This window comes from Oryctolagus cuniculus, chromosome 1 (genome assembly GCF_051225735.1).
Source record: "Oryctolagus cuniculus isolate XC-2025 breed Fujian yellow rabbit chromosome 1, ASM5122573v1, whole genome shotgun sequence".
Lineage (NCBI taxonomy): Eukaryota > Metazoa > Chordata > Mammalia > Lagomorpha > Leporidae > Oryctolagus > Oryctolagus cuniculus.
Window position 1 is genome coordinate 177,428,473 of NC_142867.1, and position 23,064 is coordinate 177,451,536.

Sequence of the window (23,064 nt, forward strand, 5' to 3'; positions counted from 1 at the left end):
ATTGGAGGAGAGCAGCGTGCTCGGCGTGTGGGTAGCAGAGTTGGGATTGGTGGAAGAGGACTATAAAGGAGGAGAGAGACAACATGCACCAGGGAACATCTAAGAGGAACACCTGTGCAGCCCCCGAGAGAGCCGGCCGGCGGTGTGCCGCTTCCCCGCGGAAGTGGGGAAAGTGGCTAGGGGGAACCGCCCTTCCACGGAGGTAGAAGGGATGGTAGCCAACCCGGGAAGAACCAGCAGCAAACCCGGGAAGGGCCGAGCAGACAAAAGAACAGCGCAGGGTCCTGTGTCGTTCCTCCACGAAGAGGGGGAGCGACATAATGGTGCTGTGACTCAGATATGAAGCCTAGGCAGGGTTTAGTGTCGTTCCTCCATGAAGAGGGGGAGCGACAATTCTTCTTTGGTTTTTGCTTTTCATAACCTTCCACAAAGGTAAAAGCCATTCTTAGCTCATATAGAAGTAGTCAGTGGGTTCTATTTGGCCTGGGTGTGATAATTTTCTAGCCCTTACCCTAGGGAGACTTGTGCACATGTGCAGCAGGTGACATTTGCAAGAAGGTCACAGAATTGTTCATAAATGCTCCAAAAGACAAACAACATAAAGTCCCCTCAACAGAGTGGGCAAGTACATTGTAATTTATTTATATCCAACATATGGTTGAAAGAAAGAAGCAAGTCATAATAGAAAAATGAAGTAGGACTTTATTTACATGAAGTTAAAAAAAAACAGGCATATAGAAGTTCTGGAACCAAAATAAAATTAATAAAAGCAAAGAAGTGGTTGTAAGAAGTCATGATGACTTCTCCAGGGAGAGGGTGTTGATGGGGAGAAGCCTTCTGGGTTTCTGTACATGTTGTATTTCTTGACCTGGATCTCGATTACACTGGTGCTTGTTCTATATTTATTCTTTGAATGATACATCTTATGGATATGGTCAGAAATGCACATCACAACATTGCAAAATTTTTAGTTCTCACTTTTTAAACCTGAGTTGGCATTTTGTGCCCCACTGGAGCTGGGGAGACACATCCAGCCTGTGTGTTCGGTACTTCCTAAAGATCCTTTAGTGTCATTTTGAAGAACTTTTATGTCCATCTGGCCGCAGGCCTCACATTTCTCAAGAACACTCTTTGTGGCTTTTATGGATTCCATTATTGTTCTTTTCAGTTTACTTTTGTTTCAGACATTGATGCTCCCTGCCAAATTCCCTCAAGGTCAAATCCAAATTATGATGGGTTCTATTGTCTTGAAGCCTTCCTTGTTTGCAAATTCCATTTTTCCCCACTCTAAATATAATTATAAATAATTCAATCAGTTTGAACTGGGCAGTGGATGTGTGTACTGGCCACTTTCCCTTTATTTCTCAGCTCCTCAGTGTTTAGTCTCTTCTTACTGTTTCCACCTTTGGCTCTCTGTGTGTGACTATAGGTTGCCATTAATCCAGGCACAGCTGTTATGATTTGAATATGACTTTTGTCCTGATCTTATGCAGGACTTTACAGCTCAAAGTCATAAGCTAATGGTACTAGCAAGGGGGCATGGGGAGATGAATCTTATTGTAGTGTCAGGAGGTAGACCAACGGGTAGTTCCTTAAGCCACTGGGAGCCTGCCCATAAGGTAGTTCTAGAGAGAGGCTTGACTGTAAACACAGAGCTGGGCCCAGTCATTCTCTCTGCTTTCTGGCTTGCCATGTGCTCCTTGCTCCACCAGTGCCCCACTATTGCCCCTGCACCCTCATCAAATGCCAAGCCAGTGGGGTCTGCCTGATTTTGGACTTGAATTTCTGGAACTGTGAGCCAAATAAAAGTTTTCTTTTTATAAAGGTATTTGCCTTGGGTATTTCATTGTAGTAATAAAAACTGACTAAAACAAGGGCTTGAGTAACTGAAAAGAAAATATGTATTCATGGTTGGAAAGGACAGAGTTTATAAGTAATACAACAGGAGTGTGCACCTCTATTCCAGCTATGAACTCTGTATTCATAACCAGTGGCCTAACTGCTCTGAGATTTCTAATAATTATTACTAGAGAAAGTCACTGTGGGAATGAGATATTCCAAGGTTAAACAAGAATACTTGTGAAACTTACCTAGCTCAGTATCTTGTGCTAATGTGTGATGTATGGTAGGCAGACAGTTGGAACTTGCTTATTCCTTCCTTCCTTCCTTCCTTCCTTCCTTCCTTCCTTCCTTCCTTCCTTCCTCCCTCCCTCCCTCCCTCCCTCCCTCCCTTCCTCCTTCCCTCCCTCCCTTCTCCCTCCCTCCTACCCTCTCCCTTCCTTTCTCTTTCCCTCTTTCCTTCTGAGCATTTTCAAGATTTTTCTGTCTACCCACACCAACCATGTTAATACAGCAATTGCCTAAAGAGAGAACAAAGGTAGGCAAGTTGGGTACAGGAAAAGTCAAAGGTAGAAAGATTCTGCTCACAAGCCTGGGAAGAGGATATACCATGTTCTCTACTTTTCTCAGCCATCCCTCATTATACCTCTCATTTCCCTTTCAATTTGGATCAGCTCATGCCTAGACATTCAGGATCTGCAGCAAGGCTACACCAGAATCTGCAGAGAGCCCACAATCTGCAGAGAGCCCAGAAGAACTGCATCATGATTTTAATAAAAACCACTTCCATGTAAATCACAATGTTGTGTGTTATCCCTCTTACTGTTGTTGCTTTGATTACTGTTGCTTAGAACACCTCTGTACATGCAGCAGAGGTTGTAAAGGCTATTGGCTGCCTCATTTGCATTCACACCTGAGTAAAAAGGATAGCAATAGTTGTTTCTTTCAGCATTTCCCAGCTCCCCACCCCCAAATATTTCATTCTGCCTTTTCCAGAATAAACATCATTATAATCGCTTCTTGTTCACATCCCTGATATCCCCATGGCTCTTGCCACTCTCGCTGGTAGAAGCAACACCTCTGAATTTACCACCATCTGCAAATATCATTAGCTATTGTTTATTCCCTCTCCCACACTATTAATGAAGATGTTAATTAAGACCAGAACGAACACTGACCCCAGCAGCAATCCACTAGACATTTATCCAACTGGATAAACTTCTGTTAGTCATTACCCACTCCTCACAGACATTACCATGACTCCATGCTCTTCATGTGCTAGTTTACAAGAGACAGGGGGAGAGAATTAAGGGAACCCAAGATTACTTAAAAATCAACACTCTGATACTGAGGGCTTTTGGAAAGGGATTTGGTGGAATATCAGAAGGACAATTGTCAGTAGTATGCATGAGTGAGTGAGTCAGCCTCCAAAAGTGTTTGGTAATTGCCTGGCTAAGCATATGGGTTTCTGAGAATTTAGCAAAGTACAGGAAGACTGGAGGACACCAGTGCGAATTACAGAGCTTCCAGCACAGCCTCTTCTTTTGACAGATGATCAGACTGAGTACCAAAGAGGCCAGGTGACATATCCAAGGCCACCATCCTAGTGATAAAACTGGAATCGGATCTTGGGGCCCTAACTTTCCTTCATAACCCTTCATAACCCTTTAGAAGTAAAGTCAATCTTGCTGCCCAGAGGTTCTGTTCTGACATCTGCACATGGGCATTTGCCTACTAAATCCTAAACTCAAGGAACAGTATCAACTAACTCCATCTTTTGGTCTCCAGCAAAGTGCCCTCCATAGTAGGAATTCATTACCTACACAGCAAAGGAATGAGCATTATTCACCATGATGCACTGTTCTCTTGACCTATAAATTAGTGGTTCTAAAGCCTAGCTAAACATTAGAAATACACAGGGGAGCTTTTAAAAAAAATACCGATGCCCACACCACACCCCTAGAGATCCTGATTTAATTGGATTGAAGAGAGGCCCAGGCACTGCTAATTTTTTAAAGCTCCCCAGGTGATTCTAATGTGTTAGCCAGGGTTGAGAGCCACCTCAGAGGATAAAGTGTTTTTCCAAATACTCCCAAATTGAGAGGTTTCTTGTTTTCTGAAAGGGTCAGTACAGAACCCCTGTGACTTAGCGATTAGAAGCAGGCCTTTCTCTTGAGCATGAAACTGATCTTCAACCCTTTTCTTTACCATGAATTGAATTGTCATCTCAGAGAAACGTGGTCTGGGATCTATTGATCTGGTGCTGGTGTTTATACCTGGCATTATTTTTCCCAAAACTTAACTTTAGCCCTGTAGGTAGAAGTGCCTCCCCTCAGGTGGACCAGAAGTGAGTTACTGGCTTAGTATAAAAAGTGATCTTTCAGAAGCAAAGGAGAGAGAACTTCCCAGTGTTTAGGGGGGGCTTTGTGATTCCAACATTAATGCTCAGTGTCCACAGCATTACCAAATGCCTTCCTACCACTGGTATGGCAATGAAGGCTTAGTAGATGAAGAATGGGGTCAAAGACAAAATAAGGTAAGATAACATTAGGCCTCTTCCTGGGCAATAGCCCCAAAAAGGCTAAAATAAAATATAAGGCCCTGGAAGGCTTCAGAAGCTGCTAGTCTTCTGAATCAAACTTCATGAGCTTTTTCCTCCCAGAGGAACTTCCCTAAATGACTGAGTGCCCACCAGCACTCACACCTGTCAGAGCTGGGGGACTCAAGAGCTTGTGTTTGGCTGTGCAGGTTGTTCACTGCCCAAGGGCGCCTGGCAGCTGGCAGCTGAAATCAGCACTAAGAAGAGATGCTTCCAGGAAGTGCACACAGCTCTATTTGTAGTGTACAGAAAGGTGCCCCATGGAAATGGGAATGTCTAAAGAGGAAGAAAGATGAAGCAGGTTTCACAGCCATGTCAGAAGTAAAAGGAGACTTTGATGAGAACAGAGAAGCAGAGAGAAGACCAAGACTATATGTTCGGCAATGTTGGGGAGAGGAGCCCACCTTTGCAGCCTCTGCTGCAATATCAGTGCCTCTCAGTGGCTGTTGAGGCTATGATGAAACAGGAAAATAGCACAGGAAGCTGAGGAAATGTGGAAATGGAGTATCTGCAGAGCAGACAATAAGAGCCATGGAAAAAGGAAGTCTGAGGTGGGAACATTTTTTTATGTGTTCATTCTCCCAACGACTGAAGCTGGGGGCCTAGCCATGGCTCATAGGCTTGCCAGTTGCTGTTACAACCTGGTTTGGTTTCTAGGGAAGACAAAGAAGGAGAAGGAATCCCAGCGCTCCGGCAGGGATTGGGACAGGAGCCTGCAGCCGTGAGTGCTTCCAGATGCACTGATGGGTCTCCCCTAACGCTGCTCAGGAAACTCTGCCTAGCTAGAGAGCGACTCCTCAGGAAGAAGAAAAAAAATCAGTCATTTTGACAAGGTCAGAATACCAAGAAAACAGCATTCCCAATTGGGAAGTTATGGGTCAGGACCAAGTTCATCAGAACATAGTCTTTTCTGCTTCCCTCTTCTTTGTGGTCATCAGGTAATTTTTATTATGTCCTGAAGAAGGGAAGCTCTCCGGGAACACAGAAAACACATAAAAGCATGGATATTAAATAAGAACCTTCTTAATTTTTGCAATGCAAGGACCTTGGAGAGGGTGATAATGGAGTAGAATAATCCCTTCCCAAACTAAATTATCCCAGGTAATTTTGGGGCATCGCACAAGAGGGCTATTGTGTGGGCCGCAGCGTACCTCTACTGGGACTCGGAGCACCACAGGATTCCCCTTAGGATCTGAAAACTGGGACAGCTTGGGAGATCTCCTCTTTGCTTGCATCTGTGGAAAGCTCGAGGAGGCACCATGAACATGAGAAGGAAGGAAGGCAGGGATGAAAAGAGTGGGGAAGGAAGGAAGAAGCATTCCTTCCTTGAACACAGGCTGCCTGCTGCCTGGCTCTTGGATTTTTCATCTATGCAATGCCACTTAATCTTTAGAACACTACTGTCAGGTAGGACTTGTGGCCTGCCCATGGTGGCCTGGCTAGTAAGTGGCCAGGTATACTCAAAACGTGTGTGATTTCAAAACTCCTCCTCTTCCTCTTGACAAGTCGTCACCACCAACCCAACATACATACAATACACAAGTATATATGCGTGTGCAGGTGTGGGTTGTATAGCAGTAAACTTTCTTAACACTGCCCTTACCACCAAGTGACCAAACTATGAGGGTGAGTTTCTTCTCTCTGCTTTTTAAACTCTTCTCCGGCTCAATGGGTTTTCTCCCTTCCAGGTTGGGCCTTATGCTGTTTTCATCTGGTTTTGTCTGTGTATTATTGAAGGAAAAAGGAAAAGGAGGAGGAGTAAGGCCAAGGGCAAAGATCTGCCCTGGGTCTGCGGCATCTGGAGCGTGGTCAGGGACATGCCTTTTGGAGAGAATTCTCTGATGGGCTTTAGATAACCCGTGTAGTCCTGTTCCCCCTATGGTCTTCTGCCCTTTACTGCTTCTCCCTTTACTGCAAGACAGTGATCCCTGAAGCTTCTTTTCAAGAAATCATGCCACACTTCCTTTAAAAAGGAATTGAAGAGCCCTCCCCCATGCCAGGGAAGCCCCAACCTTCTCATTTTTCTACGAGAGGAAGTGGAAAGGGGCCCGGGGCGGGGTATGTGGGGGGGGGGGTGGGAATGCTGGGGACTGAAGCTGCTGCCTCCCTCCGGTGTGGCCCAGGAGAGGAGAGCGAGCTGTGGCCAAGTTTCCCCTGGAGCGGACGCAGATGCTTCAGGGGGAGATGCTCCCACAAAAGGGCTTCTTAGAAGGGTGTGAAAGGGAAGAGGCCATGGGCAGGGATGCTGGCTCCGGGCTACAGCCTCTGCTTTCCCTTCTTCCCTTCCCACTTTCCAAGGGTTTACATTCACTTTCTAAAGAAAAGCAGTCCCTGGGGGCAAAGAGGTTTACAGTATTTTATTCAGGTTCTGTGGTGAGGAGGGGGGGAGAAAAGGGCTGGATGGGGGGGGGCAGGGGGAGGAGGCCTGGCTGCTGGGGAGAGAGGGAGAGAGAAAGAGAAGGCAGGCATGCATGAGAGTCCCTAGCAGTGCCAAGAAGAAGAGAAAGAGCTGCTTGGGGCTGGGGGGGCGGGGGTAGTAACGAGAAAAAAAAAAAAAGTGTTCCAGAAGCCTTATAGAAAAGGAGCAAAGACCCGAACATGAGGAATGGGGTAAAAACTGGAGTGCAAAGGGACTTCTGCATCCTCTTGCCAAGGAGTGCTGCAAACAAAATACAAAATAGGCCACCGTGACCATTCGGAGAAACAGAAGTTCTGAGGAGGCAGTTAGGAGACGCCACAGACATGGCCTAGCAAATAAATGAAAATAAATGCCAGACTATGCTAATATGCTGAGGGCCTTTAAAGACAGGGAGAGAAGGAGTGAGAGGGGGAGAGAAAATGAAGGTGCCTGAGACAGAGAGCAACAGCAGGGGAAAGCTAAACCAGCAGACACACACACACACACACACACACACAGCCAGACCCCAAGAGAGGCACACAGGGAGAGTCACACGGATAGAAGGACAGAAAGGGCTGAGAGAGGGGGGCAGGGGGCGGGAGTAGGCTGAGAGCGAAAGTCTCCAGCCAAATGCGGGAGACTTGGCAGGTGGACAGGAGCCGCTGGGCCAGGCAGTGACTGTACTTGCTGTGTCTCGTCTATTGTTGTCTCCAAGGGGGGCAGGGGGAGTTGTTTGTTTGTTTTGTTGTTTGGCCTCTTTGTCTCTTTTGTTCCAAGCAGTTAGTTTGCTTCTTTCCCAGACCCTGGGCTGAAGGAAGAGCTTAATGGATTTTTCTTAAAGGGACAGGCTTAGCTTGTTCCCCAGTGTCACTGATTTCTCAGTCCTAACCAGTTTCTACCTAAATGACTGTTTTATGTTATTTGAAGACTCTTATTAAGAACAGGGAGAGTCCCTGTTTATGGTTTTGTTTTTTGTTTTTTGTTTTTTGTGTGTGTGTGTGTGTGTGTGTGTGTGTGCCTGATTAGGGAGAATAAACTGGTCAATTTCACCCGCCCCACTAAACCTCCTCCTCCAGGGCTGCCAAGGCTGCAGGGGAAAGAAAGACAAAAAGAAGAAAACCCTACAAACAAAAGCAAAGGCAGAACACACAGCCATAAACAACTCCAAACACACATTGCTACTTTTTTCTCCTTTAAAAAAAAAAAAAAACAAACCCTGGGCATCAAAATTAGAACGACAAACTTGCGGCTTTAAATAACCAGCAGAAGAGGGGCTGTGAAGGAAGAGGCAGTGGTGGCTCATTCTTCCTGCAGCCTCCCATAGCCCAGGGACTGCACCCTGGGCCCTACACCTTATATCCCTGCCAGGTGCACTGCCCACATGCCCCAGCCTAGAGGTTAAAGGGCCCAGCTCTGGGGATTCTGGAGACCTGCTTGGGGTCACTCTGGGCAGCTGGGCCTCCCTGGAGGAACTGGCCATGCACCCTGTAGCTTCCAGGTGATGGTGTTAGAGATGAGAGCTGCTTTTCATTGACGTGAGGAGAGGCAGGGGACAGGGGGCATCCACAAGCCTTGCCATTTTTGTTCCCACGGAGACTCTCTGTTTCCTGTCACTGAAGCAATTTCAATAGGTTCTGGTACAAAGGAGGCAGCTTCTGAAGGAAATGAAATTTTAAATACCGCCTCAGTTTATCTACCCTCTATGTTCAGTTCCTCTCCTGTCCTTCTCAGAAAAGCACGGGCAGCTCTTTTCTTAATCCCCTCTGTCCTCTACTCCTGCCTTTAAATCTCCCAGGGAAATGTAGGGTGAGCGAGATTAAAAATAGATCAATATGGTCAGAGGGCCCAGGGCTAGGAGCCGGGCACAGAAGGGTTGTGGATGGGAAAGGGAAGGGGGGTGTTCCTTTGTGAACGAGATCTTTTATAGTAGAAGCAAATGAGAATCCGAGCCTATGTTTCTGCCCTCCGAAGGGCGATTGCCACGGTTGAAGGGTGTGGGCTGTGGCCGGCTCTGGGGACCGTTAGGGTGCTTTTGCTCTGAGCCCCCACTCCCCCACTCCCGCCTCCCGCAGCAAGCGCCCCTCCCAAAGCCCCAAAGCTGGCTGGGGAGTGTGCGGCCGCTGGCGTGTTTTGCTGCTGCCTAGGTGCTGTTTGGAGGGGCCTGGAAGCCGCCTGCCTTTTCAGGTGACCCTCTTGGCGCAATGTGGGCCAAATAGTGAAGGGACCAGCCAGGGTGTGTGGGGCTGAGGGGTGCAGATTCGGTTCCTCGATGGCCCATTTGGAGCTGGGCCTGTTCGAAACACGGCAGTAGGGAGCGCGCGCGGCGCTAGGGACACGTGTTGCCTGAAGCAGTGGGAAACAAGTGGGGGCGGGGTGGGGTGGGGGAGCAGGGTCTGGAATAAGGGTTTCTGACATTCGTCGTGGGGCGGGACAGGCAGCAATTGTGCCATCTATGTTTTGGGTAAATGTTTCCCATCCGTAGGCACACGCGGTAACAGACGTGCCACCAACCTTGCACTAAAGACAAAATTGATTCTGATTCCGGGAACACGGGCTCAGCCAGGCTGAACTCGCTTGACCCGCCCTCCCCTCGGTCCCGGGACATCGCTGGGGGTAGGCGTCGTCTGTGGCTGACTGTGGGAACGCAGACGCGCAAACCACGTGTAAGAATCAAGGCTCGGTGGGGCCGCGGCCCTGGTTAGGTCAAGTCCAGTTTCAAACCCAAACCATTGAGATTCAGAAAAGCCGGCCAGGCGTCCCCAGGCTCAGGAATCCGCGCCACGCCAGGTACAGCGGAATTCGTTTCTGTTCCCCGCACGCGTCCCAGCAGCGCAGGAGTCGGTTTCGCCAGGACATTCCGGTTGGCTTGTTGGTTTGAAAGTTGAAGCCTCGGGGTAGTAAAATTTGGCCACAAAATCTCAAACCTCACTAACCCTAGACAAAATAAAAACAGAATAGGCCACAAAATAAACCAACTTAGGGCACTTTCTTTGGTGATCGCGGGGCCCTTGGAGCGAAACCTGGAAGGAGTGAGTTTTTCCTCCTCTAATTCTCTGCGCACAGCAAGACCCCAATGAGAATGTTAGAACAGTCTCCTCTCCCACTGCCCACTATTTTCTCCCAAACATCCCCAAACCCGCCGCATCCACTGTTCCGGGTGAGGGTGGGGGGCAACAGGCATGGCAGGTTTGCCTTGAGGCCGAGCTCCCGGCATGAATTAGCTTCACCCGAGAATGTTGGATTCTTAGTGCAGACAAAATCAGGGAAAACGCGGCTGGGGAGCCCCGGGCCCCCTCTCGGGAGTCAACCCGCCCGGCGCGAATGGGACATCTCCTGAGCCCCACGCCAGGGGACTGGAAGGCAGGAGAATGCTCGAGGTTCGCGCAGGGTGGAACCTTTTTTTTTTTTTTTTAATCTAAATAAAAAATAAAATTGAACAAAACTAAACTCCAAGTCCGCAGGTCCCCGCTGAAAGCGAGGTGGGGGAGAAGGGGGCGGGAACGGCCCAGGCACAGAGAGTGGAGGATGCGAAACGAACTCCGTCCCCTGCACAGTCAGCGCCTTTGGGGGCTCCAGCGCCGCGCGCTTCCACGGCAAGGTTTGGACTCAGAGGCAGGGCAGGGGGTGGGGAGGAAGAGGAGAGGTGGATGGTGGCGGGGGAAGGGCTCTTTTCCTCCTTCAGCCCGCTCCAGTCATGGCGAACTTGAGGGGACAGCGCGTGATAAAACTTTTCTTGGGAAAGTTTAGGTAGCGCGGTTAGTGGTAGGGGCGCGGGGCAAGCGGGCTGCGCTGCGTTGGGCGCCGGTGCAGCGAGAGTCATGCGATTGGGAGAAGGGGGTGGGTTGAAGAGCCAAGGCTCCCGGATCGGGTCTGCCCACGCCTCAGAGGCTTCGAGGGGTTGGTGACAGCGGGGAGTCCGAAAGACATTTCGTTAGGAGACGCACGGGTAGGACTAGGAGTTGGGTGGTTTTGGTCGTTGAGGAAAGCACTACCAGACTACGGCTCAACGCGGTAGCGGGAAAGGCTGGTCTGCCAAGGCGGGATTAGATCCGCCCGCCAAGGGGCCGAGTCCCCCGCTCTCCCCCGCCCAGCGAGGGCTGCGCGCGCCAGGGATCTTCGGGGCGATGCGCGCGGTTTCGCTTAGCGCGCTGGGTCTCTGCGCACCACGTGCGCCCGCGGCCCCAGGCGGGGAAGTTCCAGCGAGCGCCCCCATAGGGGAGGGGGCCACACAGCCAGGAGAAGGTTTCCGCGATTCCCCACCTGGCGCATCCACGCTGGGGGCCAGAACAAAGTGGCCCAACCCAGTGTCTCCCTGCGCCCTGAAAAGGAAACGTGGCGCGCCCGCTGGAGCGTGAGGCCGCCGCGGCCCGGTTCGCACAAGGCTGGGCGTTCCGCGCTAGGGGAAAGGCATAATTCAACTAAATCACTGGAGTGCAGCGCACCCTTTTCCTCCCTGGCTTTAAAAACCTAGGGCATTTCGAAGGGCATTTTGTCGATTCCTAAAGAAATGCCCATCGCTCTGAAGCCGAGCTGAGCTCTGTAGTAACTACTGGAGCAGGAGGTGGGGGAGGGAGGAGGGAGCAAAGAATCCAAATTGCCTGTGAGTTTATAGCCTGAAGCGGCTTATTTAGGCTCGCTGAGCGCCGTTCCAAACGCAGCGCCTTGCGCTATTTCGGGAGAAGTTGGAGAGTGGAGAACAATGTTATTTAAAGTGACTCCCAGAACGCGACTTTCGTTCCACGACTCCCTAAGCGTTAGCGTGGCCCAAACTGCCCGGCCTTTGATATCTAAAGTCAGGCCGATTCCTAGGTGAAACTACCTGTTGGGGGATCCCGCAGCCTAGACATTCGCCCTCCTTTTCCCTGCGCAATCGCTGCAGTGGTAAAGGGGCTGGTGGAGTGGCACGACCTGGGAGCGGGCAGAAGAACAGTGAGCTGAGCCTGCGCCCCCTGCTCGCTCCTTGGGCACTAGAAACCGCTGCCCGTACGGTATAGCAGGGCCCTGGCTGCTGGGATGGGCCCAGACTCAGCACGATTCTCTAAGTTCGGAAACCACGAAGCAGTGCCATTGACGCTGGCGCCTCGCTGTGTGCCTAACTTTAAAAAACAAAAAGCCTGCTGGCGGCTGCCACTGCTCCCGCCCCCACCTTGCACTGCAACACCCAGCGCTTTCCTCCGCACCGAGATTCACTTTAACTACTTCTTGAAATTCGGGCAAGTTTGCAGACGCTTGGACGCGCTGCAACCCAAGGGTTGCCTAAAGCTTTTTGCGCCAAGTTGCTTAAGCGCAATCACAGAGTTATTGCGAGCAAACAGATCTCGGTCTTTTTCAACAACTCGACTGGATGAGGCCCCTGCGCTAGCCATGTCGCTTTGTGCAGCTTTTGTAGCCTGTTGGGAGAAGTTTTGGTGGCTAGGGGCAGGGGGCTTGGTCTCTGTGGCGAGGACAGTTCGGGTACGGCCTAGGAGCTGCTGGTAAAGAAGCGCACAGCCCGGGTCTGGCGCGCACTGAACCTTCTTACCCGCAAGCTCTCCAGCGGAGCTCGCCGACATTGAATGACGGGGTGTGGAGGCGCAGGCTGAGCTAACCCCGGGAATCTTCCCCGAGGCGCCGCTGGCACTCCCGTTGTGTCTCCGATGCGGGTTTCTGCTTTTTGGTAGCGAAGTCTACTCTATTTGGAGAGCTGCAAAATTTGGGAGAGACCTCACGGGGCGAGGGATAAGGAGGTCCGTTTGGGGTCCGAGGGGACGAAAAGACACTCTCTGTATGTAGCTGGGGAACCGCGGCACCCAGTTTCTTAGGGCACGCGCTCACGTCCCCCACGGTCACAAAGCGCCTGGCTGAAAACGAAATGGGGACAAAGATGAGGAAACTCCAGGGAAGGAAGGGAGGGAGCCTCATCTTATTTAGGAATTCGTTTTGACAGCGAGGATTGCAGGGCTACACGGAAGAACGAAATTTATTATTGAGAATTTATTGCACAGGGCTGAAGATGGAGACTTCGCCCTGAAAGACGGCTCAGAACGCTTGCCGCGCGGCGGTTCCTGTTTCATCTTCCTGGCTATCTTATTAGTCTGTTCAGCCCTTAAGTCGCATCCTTATTCCCAGTCCTTAATGGCATTTCCTTTCCCCGCGTGCCTCCTTCCTCACCCACTCCTCCACACTTTGGATTCCGCAGGACCTCTCCACGCCTTGAAAGACTCTCGCAAACTTGCCCTTCGCCAGGCGCGCACGCATGGGTGGGCTCTCCCCAGGACAGTCGCTCGGCGGCCCCGGGGACCCTCCTGGGCCTCGGAAACCGGGCGTATCTTCCAGCGCTCAGCCTCAGCGCTCCTGTTTTATTTCAGTTCAGTCCCAGGGGCACGGACCCAAGGACAATAAACAACGCTGCTTATTAGAGATACAAACGGGCGCAGAAAAGCACCACGCAGAAAAAGCAAGCACACAGGCGTTTTTAACAAGTGGCCAGACATCCAGGACCGTCTTTGGAAGTGACTTGTAATGTACAACGGAGGACATTTCTCTAAAAACTCCAATGTCCACAGAGAATATAGTTTTTTTCAAAATATAATGGTTGGAGCTATTTTTATTTGTTTGGTTTTGTCTCTGGAAATCAGAGTTCTTGCTAGCAGTCCATGCCTCATTGCAAAACGTCCTTCTCCCCACTACTTAGACTGCAAGATCTCATTTTAAAATGAGAGCTCTTCCAGGTGTGGACATGCTCTGATACCGTTATTCCATATGCCTCCAGAAAACACTACCTTTAGGGAGTGGCAATGGGGTTTTTGGAGGAGATAGAATTGCAACAGGCACAGAAACATAATCCAGAGATACTAGAAGTCCCTCCCCCTTTAAATGTAAATGCAGATACCTTCTGGGTGGGGGCTCAGGATTCCCCCCGGGTGCGAATGTAACGGGTATCTGCTCAGCCAGTGGCCCAGCGAAAGGGCCTCCCTTCGGCTCTGAACAACCCCCTTACAATGTCAGAAAACCTTCCTGCCTGCAAATGTTGGCACAAAGCTGCTACCAAGGGCGGTGCTGCTTTAAATAGAAAGGAGACCGCTGGGCAAAAAGAAAGTCACAACCTCCCTACCCACCAGACTACCTGCCTTCCAGTCCCCAAAAGGCTGCGCTGGCAAGGGCGACGCCGAGGAAAATTTCCCATTCTGAGCAGGGCAGGAAATGAATCATCTGTGTGTTCCAGGAACAAACCTTTATGTGATTTTCAGTGGCTGGGTGCACCAAAAGGGGTCTCTCCAAACTAGCAACCAACACAGGGCAGAAGAAGGGTCTGACTGTGGCTGCCGCCAATGACCCAGTCTTGTTGTTCAGATAAAGTTAATGCTGAAAGAAATTTCAGAGATGTTGTAGTCTGATTTTTGTGGGCTATGGGTGCCTCTCGACTTTGTCCAAAGCTCATGTATCCAAAGGATAGCCCTGTTGCTAAAGGAGGGCTTGGTGTCACTGGTGCCAGCCCCGCACCCCACATAGAACTCTTAGGAAACTGGACTAGGGTTGGCTTGGGGTGGGCCTGGGATTCCTGGACCTTGGATTACACCCTCCCCCTTTTGTCCACCAATGGTACCTCTCTTGTCAGGAACAGATCAAAGTTCTGGCCGTACCCAGGGAACAGCCCCACCTCCCCACCTGAGCTGATAACCTTACATAGTGTTCATGCATTATTCCTCATTTAATTTCTGTACTTGGTGTTGAATTTGTTCAGACAGCCCCAGCCTTTCTGTGACTTCTATGAAGGCTTTTCTGCCCAGGGGACTCAAGCTCAGGTTGCCTCCTCTTGCAGAGACTGGGGTGAATCTGAGATGGTGCCTCAGGTATTTTTAGTGGTGATGGCCCGATCCTGATCTTGCCACCATTTCCCAGATCAACTGGCATGTGTCTTGCCAGCTTTGCAATTGAAGGAAGGGACTTTACTTCTTCAGGAAGCTGAGAGCAGAGACTACAGCACAACCCCTCTACCACCAGCACCACCACATGAAGTCCCTTTGCTCACGGTTGAGAGAGAGGTATAATAGCTCACAATACATTACTGGTTAGCAAGCAGTCTGTGTGCCAGACCACGTGCCGGGCCAGACATGTTACATAAGTCATCCTCCCAGCAGCTCTAAAGAGCGTCATTAGCCCCCAATAAAATTTTAATAAATAAAATTATAAAAGGAATACATGCATAAATCAATTCGCTTGAGGTAATACAAAAGAGCCCCAAAATGAAAGCAAAATCCTCCCACTCTGCTTCCTCTCTCAGAATAATATTTCTATTTTTTCATTCCTTTGGTGGCTCGTTCTGCATCTGATGGATGTTATCGTTATTTAATGATTCGGGAGACAGAGACCCACGATGAAGCAGGCCAGCCGTGGCTACCTGTCTCCAGGCTCAGCTGTATTCTACAGAAGCCAAGGTGAAGGGGAGAGAAAAGAAGTGAGACCATGGAATAGAAGGAGGGCCTGGGTGGAATGGACATCACCCTGTCTTTTTCCTATTCTCCTGCCCCTCCCAGGCTCCCACTAAGGTAGCCTGCATTCAGGAGTTGAGACCCTAGCTCTCCAGATACATACAACCTGATGATCATCTGTGATGGCTTTATTCCTCCCCTGTGTCCTGTCACCCAGGACTCCACTGCAGCTTCGACCACGTAGTAATTCTGGTCCTGGTGCAAGCCTCTTCAGCTTTCCGTTATCCCGCCTACCTCTTAGGGTTGTTGGAATGCTCAAATGAGAGACAGGGAAAGGGCTGTGTAAACTTGAACTCTCTCAATGTAAACATAGCAGCTGCTTTTCAAAGGTCTGTATAGGATTCAGTGGCCTTTCAGTTCAGAGCAGAGGAGATTTAGGGTTCTTTGTAAAAGGGTGTGTTTCTGGCATGTGAAGTGGGGTGTGTGTGTATGTCTATAAGGGCAGGGTTAGGAGTGAGGCTTGTTTGCAAAAGATGGGAGACTGTGTCTTTGGAACTGGAAGTCTTTGGCAAGCATAGGGTGGGTTTCTTTTGGCCAAGGGGGTGAGGATGGAAGGAAGCAGTTATCCTGCTAGGGATGCAAGGTGGGGCCGAAAGAATAGCTGATGATGGGTGAAAGGATGCAAAGCCTACCCCTCTGGGGCACCACCAAAGGCTGTTCTTACACTGCCCAAGACGGCAGACAGAGGACTGAGGGACGGGTGCTGGGTGGCTTGAGCACCCCAGAACCAGTTACTTAATTTGCTCTTATTTTTTTGTGGCTGGAAAAGGTAAGGCTACTAAAGAATGGATGTGACAGTTCTTCCAGAAAGCTTGTCTGGGCTTTGAGGATTTTTCATTCTGGAAGAACTGCTGGAAATTTCTCAAATTTGGGGGCCACTCTGGGAGTACAAATATTAGGCCCTGGCTACAGCATCGCAGGCTTTGTAGGGGAGCAGCAGCTGGGAAGGGGCCCATACCTCTGAAATGCCATTCCAGCTGCAAGCCTTGCCCCATGCACAGATCTGAGGTTGTGTCGAGGAAGAAGAAAATGGGGTTAAAAACGATGAAAGGCGCTGGAGAGTAAGCTGGCTGCAGCGAGAAACTGTGAAAGGAGGGCAAGTCGGATTTTCTGGAAGGCCGGGCCAGGCTTCCGAGCCGGCCTTCAATGCCTGTCAGGACAAAGGATGCTGCGCCCCCTGGTGTCAGACTGGCAGCCGGTGCCAGCTAGCTGCCGTGGAGACCGCGCGCCAGACCCGGGGACCAGCTGGAAGAGCAAGCGGGTCAGATGCCTTTTCTTCTGTTTGCTAAAGGAGCTGAAGTTGAAATAGCCCTTGCTTTCTCAACTCTGGAGTCTAAATAGAGAAAGCAGGGTCTGGTGTGGTTTTTTTTTTTTTCCATGCAATTTAGGCCAACAGGACAATGGCTATTTAGAATTAGCCTGGTGGGATGGGACAGAGCTTGGCCTGAAAGAAAAGACCTGCACTTTAAGCCGTGTGCTGGTCTGGGAGCAAATCATTTAAAAATTTAGAACCTCTCTTTCTTGTCTTCAAACCACAGAGGTTAGACTAAGATTAATTGAAGGTCTTTTCTAAGCTTTGATATTGGTATTTATTAGATAATCGCTACACTGTATCCTCTTTTCTCAGGGCCTTGCAAATTCGCCACTATTTTTTTTTTCTATTTGTTATATGCAGGCACAAATGGGACATGTTTAGCATCATGAGTTCCCTGATTCTGAGCAAAGAGTTTAGTGTCTCCTTTCAAAAAACGCAAAATATACTTCTTTTCAGCACAGAAGCCTCCCGCTTCTCCAACCTTTTGTGGAGCCTCCTGCAAGAAAGCTGCAGAGTGAGCAGGACTTCAGTCTCCGCTGTTTCTTTTAAAAATAAAGTACTAAAGTGTTGCGCTGGAAATTCTGCTACTAAGTGCTGCATGTGGTAGGTGTGAGTGTATGCTTCAATAGTTCCAGGCATACGACCAAAACTTCCCCAGAATTAGCAGACTTTGCAGCTATAATTTAGCTAACATTTTTCTACAAATAGGTACAAAGACCAATTTGAGAGTATGGTCTCTCTAAGGAGCTACCTGGTTGGGTTTCCATTGAAATTTAGAGTTGTTGCTTGTACTCTCAGGTGGGTTTTAAGTAGCGTCACCCCTGGGGAAGAATTATGCCGTCGCTGACAGTTTTCCTCTCTTAAACCTGCAAGTCTAGTCTCCGAGGTGAGCAGTCAGTTATAGCTCATGGCAGTTCCTTCCTTCTGCATTACACTTGAACTGTTATCTTTATACAATGGGTGCAGCTGGTTTTGTTGTTGTCTTGGGAAGGATTATTTGAGCAGATGATGCTAGTTGGTTTTGAAAATTATTTATTTTCATTTAATTTGACAGGCAGAGAGAGAGAGAGAGAGAGAGAGATGAAGAGAGATCTTCCATCTGCTGACTCACTATGGCCCGAATGTCCCCCAACAGCCAGGGCTGAGCCAGGCCTGAGCCAGGCCTGGTGGGAGCCTGGAACTCAACTCAGGTTTCCCACGAGTGGCAGTGTCCCAAGTCCTTGGGCCATCATCCACAGCCTCCCAGTGCACATTCACAGGAAGCTGGATTGGAAGTGGAGTTGGGACCCAAACGTAGGCACCCTAGTCTAGGATGCAGGTGTCCCACGCAGCACTTTAACCCCTGCACCAGACGCCCACCCTGTAACCTTAGTTCTGCAGATGTGGATGGTTTTGCGCAGTCATTGTCCTCTAGTAGACAATGCTGTTCTTGCATATGCTGCAGGGGAGGAGCAGGTCCTTCTAAATGAGACCTGGGAGTCAGGAGAAAGAAGACCAGCAGCTCAAAATAGGTGACTGATGGCAACTAGCCACACCAGAGGGAGGGGAGCATCTCTGTGTGTGTGTGCATGTGTGTGTGTGTGTGTGCACGCGCGCATGTGCATATGTGTGCTGGGAACAGGATGAGTGCATGGACCTGGAGCTCTTTGCCCCTGTCTAAATGGCATAGCTGTGTTCTGCACTGAATGGTGTCTCTCCAAACTTCACGTGTTGAAACCCTAACCCCTAATACCTCTGAATGGGACTGTATTTGGAGATAGGTCCTTTAAAGGGTCTATAAATTATAACGAGGTGGGCCCTACTCCAATCTTGACTGGATACAGACGCACACAGGGTGAAGACTGCGTGAAGATGCAGAGAGAAAGTGGCCATCCACAAGCTGGAGAACCAGACCCTAGAAGAAACCAGCCCTGCTGAACCTCAACCTTACACAGGATCCTCCAGAATGAGGGAAAATATGTTTCTGTTGCTGAAGCCCTCCCCAGCCTGTGGTATTTGTGACAGTAGCCCTAGCTCACAAATACAAGCTGCTACTCAGCACCAGTCAGGGATCTGCTGCCTTTTGGACATGTGGATTCAGGGTTAGCAGATTTTCCAGTTTAAGGATCTTTTGCTTTTTAAAATTGGGCAGTGGGGCTGGCTACCCAGATGTAAGACCTGTACATTCACAAAGATCTGGTCCTTATGAGTGTTATGTTTGGTTTAAGGTTATGCTGTTATCATCTTGAAATTCTTAAATTTTCAGAAGTTTTCATGTTGTACTGACCACCACAAACTATATAATCAGTCTGGGATGACATTAAACACAATTTTTTATTGATGCACATTGAAAGATCATGGGGGCCCAAACAAAACGTGTCCGAGGCTGGGGGCACTGGCATAAAGGTTTTTGTTACTCACTGGATTAAGACTTCCCATTTCCTCATTATCACTACAGAGAGGGCAGAAATGGAGCCCAGAGGATTTTCTGGGGATGGAAGGGAAGGAAAAGCTATTCCCCAGATGTGTTCCCTATGAGCTTGTGTGGCGCTAGGCATGGCTTTTTCCTTTAGGGTTGGGCATCTCGACCTTCGCGGTAAAAATATCTTTAAAAGCCCAACACAAGAAATGGTGTTTGGGGTTGACGGCTGGATCAGTCCTGCATGTGGCTGATGCTGGAAGCTCTTCCAGGCTTGTCTACTCAGACCCCAAGTCGGGCTTTGGGAAACCAGAGCTGGGTATGCCACCCAGTATGACCAGCAAGACCCTGAGGGGCAGTGCAGCTCCTGTAAATGAAGCACAGAGACATAGGCAAGAAGCAACCCTAAGAGGGGGGAGCTTTCTGTCTGGAGATTTTTAAGCAAGAGTCCTTCTCCTTGCAACAAGCCAGTCCTTCAGGGGTTCTCAGCTGGGGTGAGTTAGGAGTGCTGAGCTGGAGGGTAAAACCTGGCCTCTCTAAGGCTCTGCACAGTCCTGAGCATTTAACTGTGAATAAATGATACACTTCAATTCATGGTGCATGCCATCGCAGTAGACTGGAATTTGGAAGGCAAAGTTTTGCTTCTGGTAAAAGGAACGTCGGTCATTGGTGACTAGTCATGGGGATGTTATGGAGAGATCCTGTTTTTAAGGATATGCATTGATTTATAGAAGCTCACTGAAAATATTATAGCGGAATGTTTGGTCAGGAGGTCTGCTTTTCTAGTTCTATTTCTGCCCAGGACTAACTGGAGAGTGTAAATTTTAAAAGAAGTAATTTCTTATGCACATTATGCAAGCTCCCTCAGGGGAATAAGTGAAAGACTGTTTGAGACACTGTGCATTTCTTGGAAGAAGGTTGCTATATAAATTAATATAGAGCTCTCTTTTTCATTGCAGGTCTGCAGGGCGCGCCAGAGAACTCGCCCCAAGTCATGCAAGGGAGAAAATGAAACTCTCCAGTGACCTCTATCAGACAAGCTGAAAATTGAACCCCCCTTTCCTGCAAGCTTCCCAATCCTGTGACTCTGATTTCCAGTTCAGACAATAAAGCTTTATTTTGTAATTATTCCTTTTGCTTGGCGTATGGAGGGTTCCTGAAGGAACATCATGATGGGCTTATTGTGAGCTGCTGTGGGTAAAGCCCAGACTTCAGGGCTGCAGAGGGAATTCGTCACACCTGCACAGTGATCTGCGAGCCCCAAGTCAGTACCCCTTTTCTCTGCAGAGAAATAACAGAGTTGGGGCTGGTAACCAGATATTTAAGAGGTTTGAGATACTGTATGTGGTAGTCCAGAGTCCTAAGTGACAGTTCCCTTAATCATATGGAAAATAAGGGACATTGCTAAGATGGTTAACTTAAAGACCACTGGTTTAAGAGAAATGGAAACTTCTGTTTACATAAAAACTTGTAACATGAATGTTAGCAGCATTTTCATCAAAGTCCAAAAGGGAAACAATCTAAATGCCTGTCAGCTACTGAGTGGGTAAACATGGTGTGGTATGTCCATGTAGTGGAAGACTAGTTGGCCCAGAAAGGAAATCAAACACAGAAACACACAGCAACATGGATGAACTCAAAACCTCACACTTAGTAAAAAAAGCCAGGCACAGAAACACGCATGTTTTATGTGAAATCCCACATAATAGGCATATCTATAGACACACAGAGAGACTACTGCTTGGTTGGGATCTGGGGAAAGGGTGGAGCTTGGAGGATGACAGCCAAATGGTGCAGTTTCTTTTTTTGGGGGGGGTGACAAAAATGCTCTAAAATTAATTATGGAAATGGCTGTACCGCTTGGTGAATGCATTAAAAACCATTGACTTTTCCCCTTTAAATGGATGAATTGCATTGAATTACATTTCAAGAAAGCTGTTACAGTTAAAAAAAAAAAACTTCAAAAAAGGCCATGGGTTTATCTCTTTTTCTCAAACTGTTTACCTTAGGATAAGTGTGTCCAAGGTTAAAAACAGATTCTATGAGCTCACTAGATTGAGAAGCTGAAAAAGAGTGATTGACAGGTCCATGCTTACCTACAGTACTCAGAAATGTTAATCTTTCAAATTTTGCTGATTTTTTTTAACCTAAGCCTGAAGTCATTAATATATGTTTAAACAATGATACTGAAGTGGTTTGTTATTTTTGTCTTCCCAATAATACTTCCTTTTCCTTCTTTAGATAATAGCATCTCAAATTTTCTCTTAAGGAGTCTCCCCCCCACCCCATTTTCAGGTCACATGATTCAGATATTGCTGACCTTTCACCCTGGCTCTGTGACACAAGCCCCATCAGTAGCATGTTCTACCTGCTGGTGTGTTGGAGCCAGTTTATCCCAGTGCTCATCCCAAATAACTGGTAAAATGTCAGAAACTCTGTCAACCAGTATTAAACAGACACTAGTAAAATTTAAAGCATATAAATATAATTAAACAAGTGGCATTAATAAAGCCAATGGTACTCAAACCCTATGATTTCCTCATCATTTAACTACATTTTATGATTTTCTGCACTCCTGAGGTTCCTGGCATCTCTTGGGTTGGTGTAGTGCAAGCACTGCATAGTGGAAACAATGTGGAGCAACTTGTTACTCTGCATCTCATTCAAGTCCACGTTCAATGACTTCTCCTTGGTAGTATGAATTGGCCATACATATAAGTGGCAGCATATATTTATTTAAAAAAAAGATTTATTTATTTATTTGTTTATTTATTTATTTATTTGAAAGGCAGAGAAACAGAGAGTGAGGGAGAGAAATCTTCCATCCTCTGGTTCACTCCCCAAATAGCTACAGAACTAGGAAAATGCTATCAGAGCTTCCCCTTTCCTACCAAGGAAACTGTTAAACACTTACCAGCTGTATTGAGTTGAATAGTGTCCCTCTGCCCTCCTTCCACCACCACCCCCCCAAAAAAAAGATATGTTGCTATCCTAATCCCTGGAATTTGTGAATGTGATCTTATGGGGGAAAAGGTCTTTGTAGCTGTAATTAAGTTAAGGATTCAGAGATGAGATCATCCTGGATTATCCCAGTGGGCCCTAAATACAATCACTAGTGCTCTCACAGGATGGAGGCAGAAAGCGATTTGACACAGACACACAGAGATAGAGGCAGGGGGGTCACAGAGCCAGAGACTGGAGGGATGTGGCCACCAACCAAGGAATGCCTGGACCACCAGAAGCTGGAAGAGACAAGAAACAAATGCTCCCACAGAGTCCCTGGAGGCAGCAGGCCCTGCTAATACCTTGATTTGGGGCTGATGGCCTCCAGAAACATGGGAAAGGAAATTCCTTATGCTTTAAACCACCTAGTTTTTGTTAATTTGTGATGGCGGCCATAGGAAACCAATATACCAGCATACCCCTGCAGTGCTTTTGTGTGGTTCAGGATGGGAGACCCAGACTGTTAACTGCAGGAGGTCAGCTTCTATTATAAAGGAAATGCTCTCCTAACATCAAGGGGCTCATGAGGGTTCTTTGCCTAAGTATGAAAATAGCAGAGACATTGATAAGTCTGGGGTCTAGAGAAAGATTCTTGTCAGGGTTGCTTAAGAAACTGGATCTATTTCCCCACTGGAATTTTATATTACATGAGTAAATTAATTTATTTTTTAACCAAGTTCTTAATCAATAGAAATATTTTAATTTTCAGAGAACATTTGAAAGTGATCATTTGCACAGCAAATCGAAAATGCAATGGCTATTATTCGATCAGCTACTTTTTTTTAAAATATCATATGCTTTTTAAAAATTTTATTACTTTTATTTGAAAGAGAAACAAAGCTTCCATCCACTGATTCATTCCCCAAGTGCCACCCTCTGCCCCAGGGTGAAGCAGAAAGGTACAGCCAGGAGCTGGGAGTTCAGTCCAAGTTTGACCTTGGGTGACAGGAGCCCAATTACTTGAGCTATCACTACTGTGCCCAAGGTCTGCACTGACGGGGAGCTGGAGTTAGGAGCTGGAACCTGGTACTTTGTAACCAC

The 23,064-nt window shown here is 48.2% G+C and overlaps 2 protein-coding genes across 10 annotated transcripts in view; one reads left to right on the top strand and one right to left on the bottom strand.

The window, feature by feature from the left end:
• The window catches only part of LOC103347791 (uncharacterized), a 43,002-nt gene extending 22,854 nt beyond the window's left edge, over nt 1-20,148 (top strand). Inside the window, exon 5 of the mRNA XM_089323559.1 lies at nt 19,980-20,148. The gene's annotated coding sequence lies outside the window, so the exon portion shown is untranslated. The remainder of the gene's footprint in view (nt 1-19,979) is intronic.
• Nucleotides 1-23,064, bottom strand: part of NFIB (nuclear factor I B) — a 494,444-nt gene that overhangs the window by 271,055 nt on the left and 200,325 nt on the right. The gene's annotated exons all lie outside the window — the stretch shown is intronic.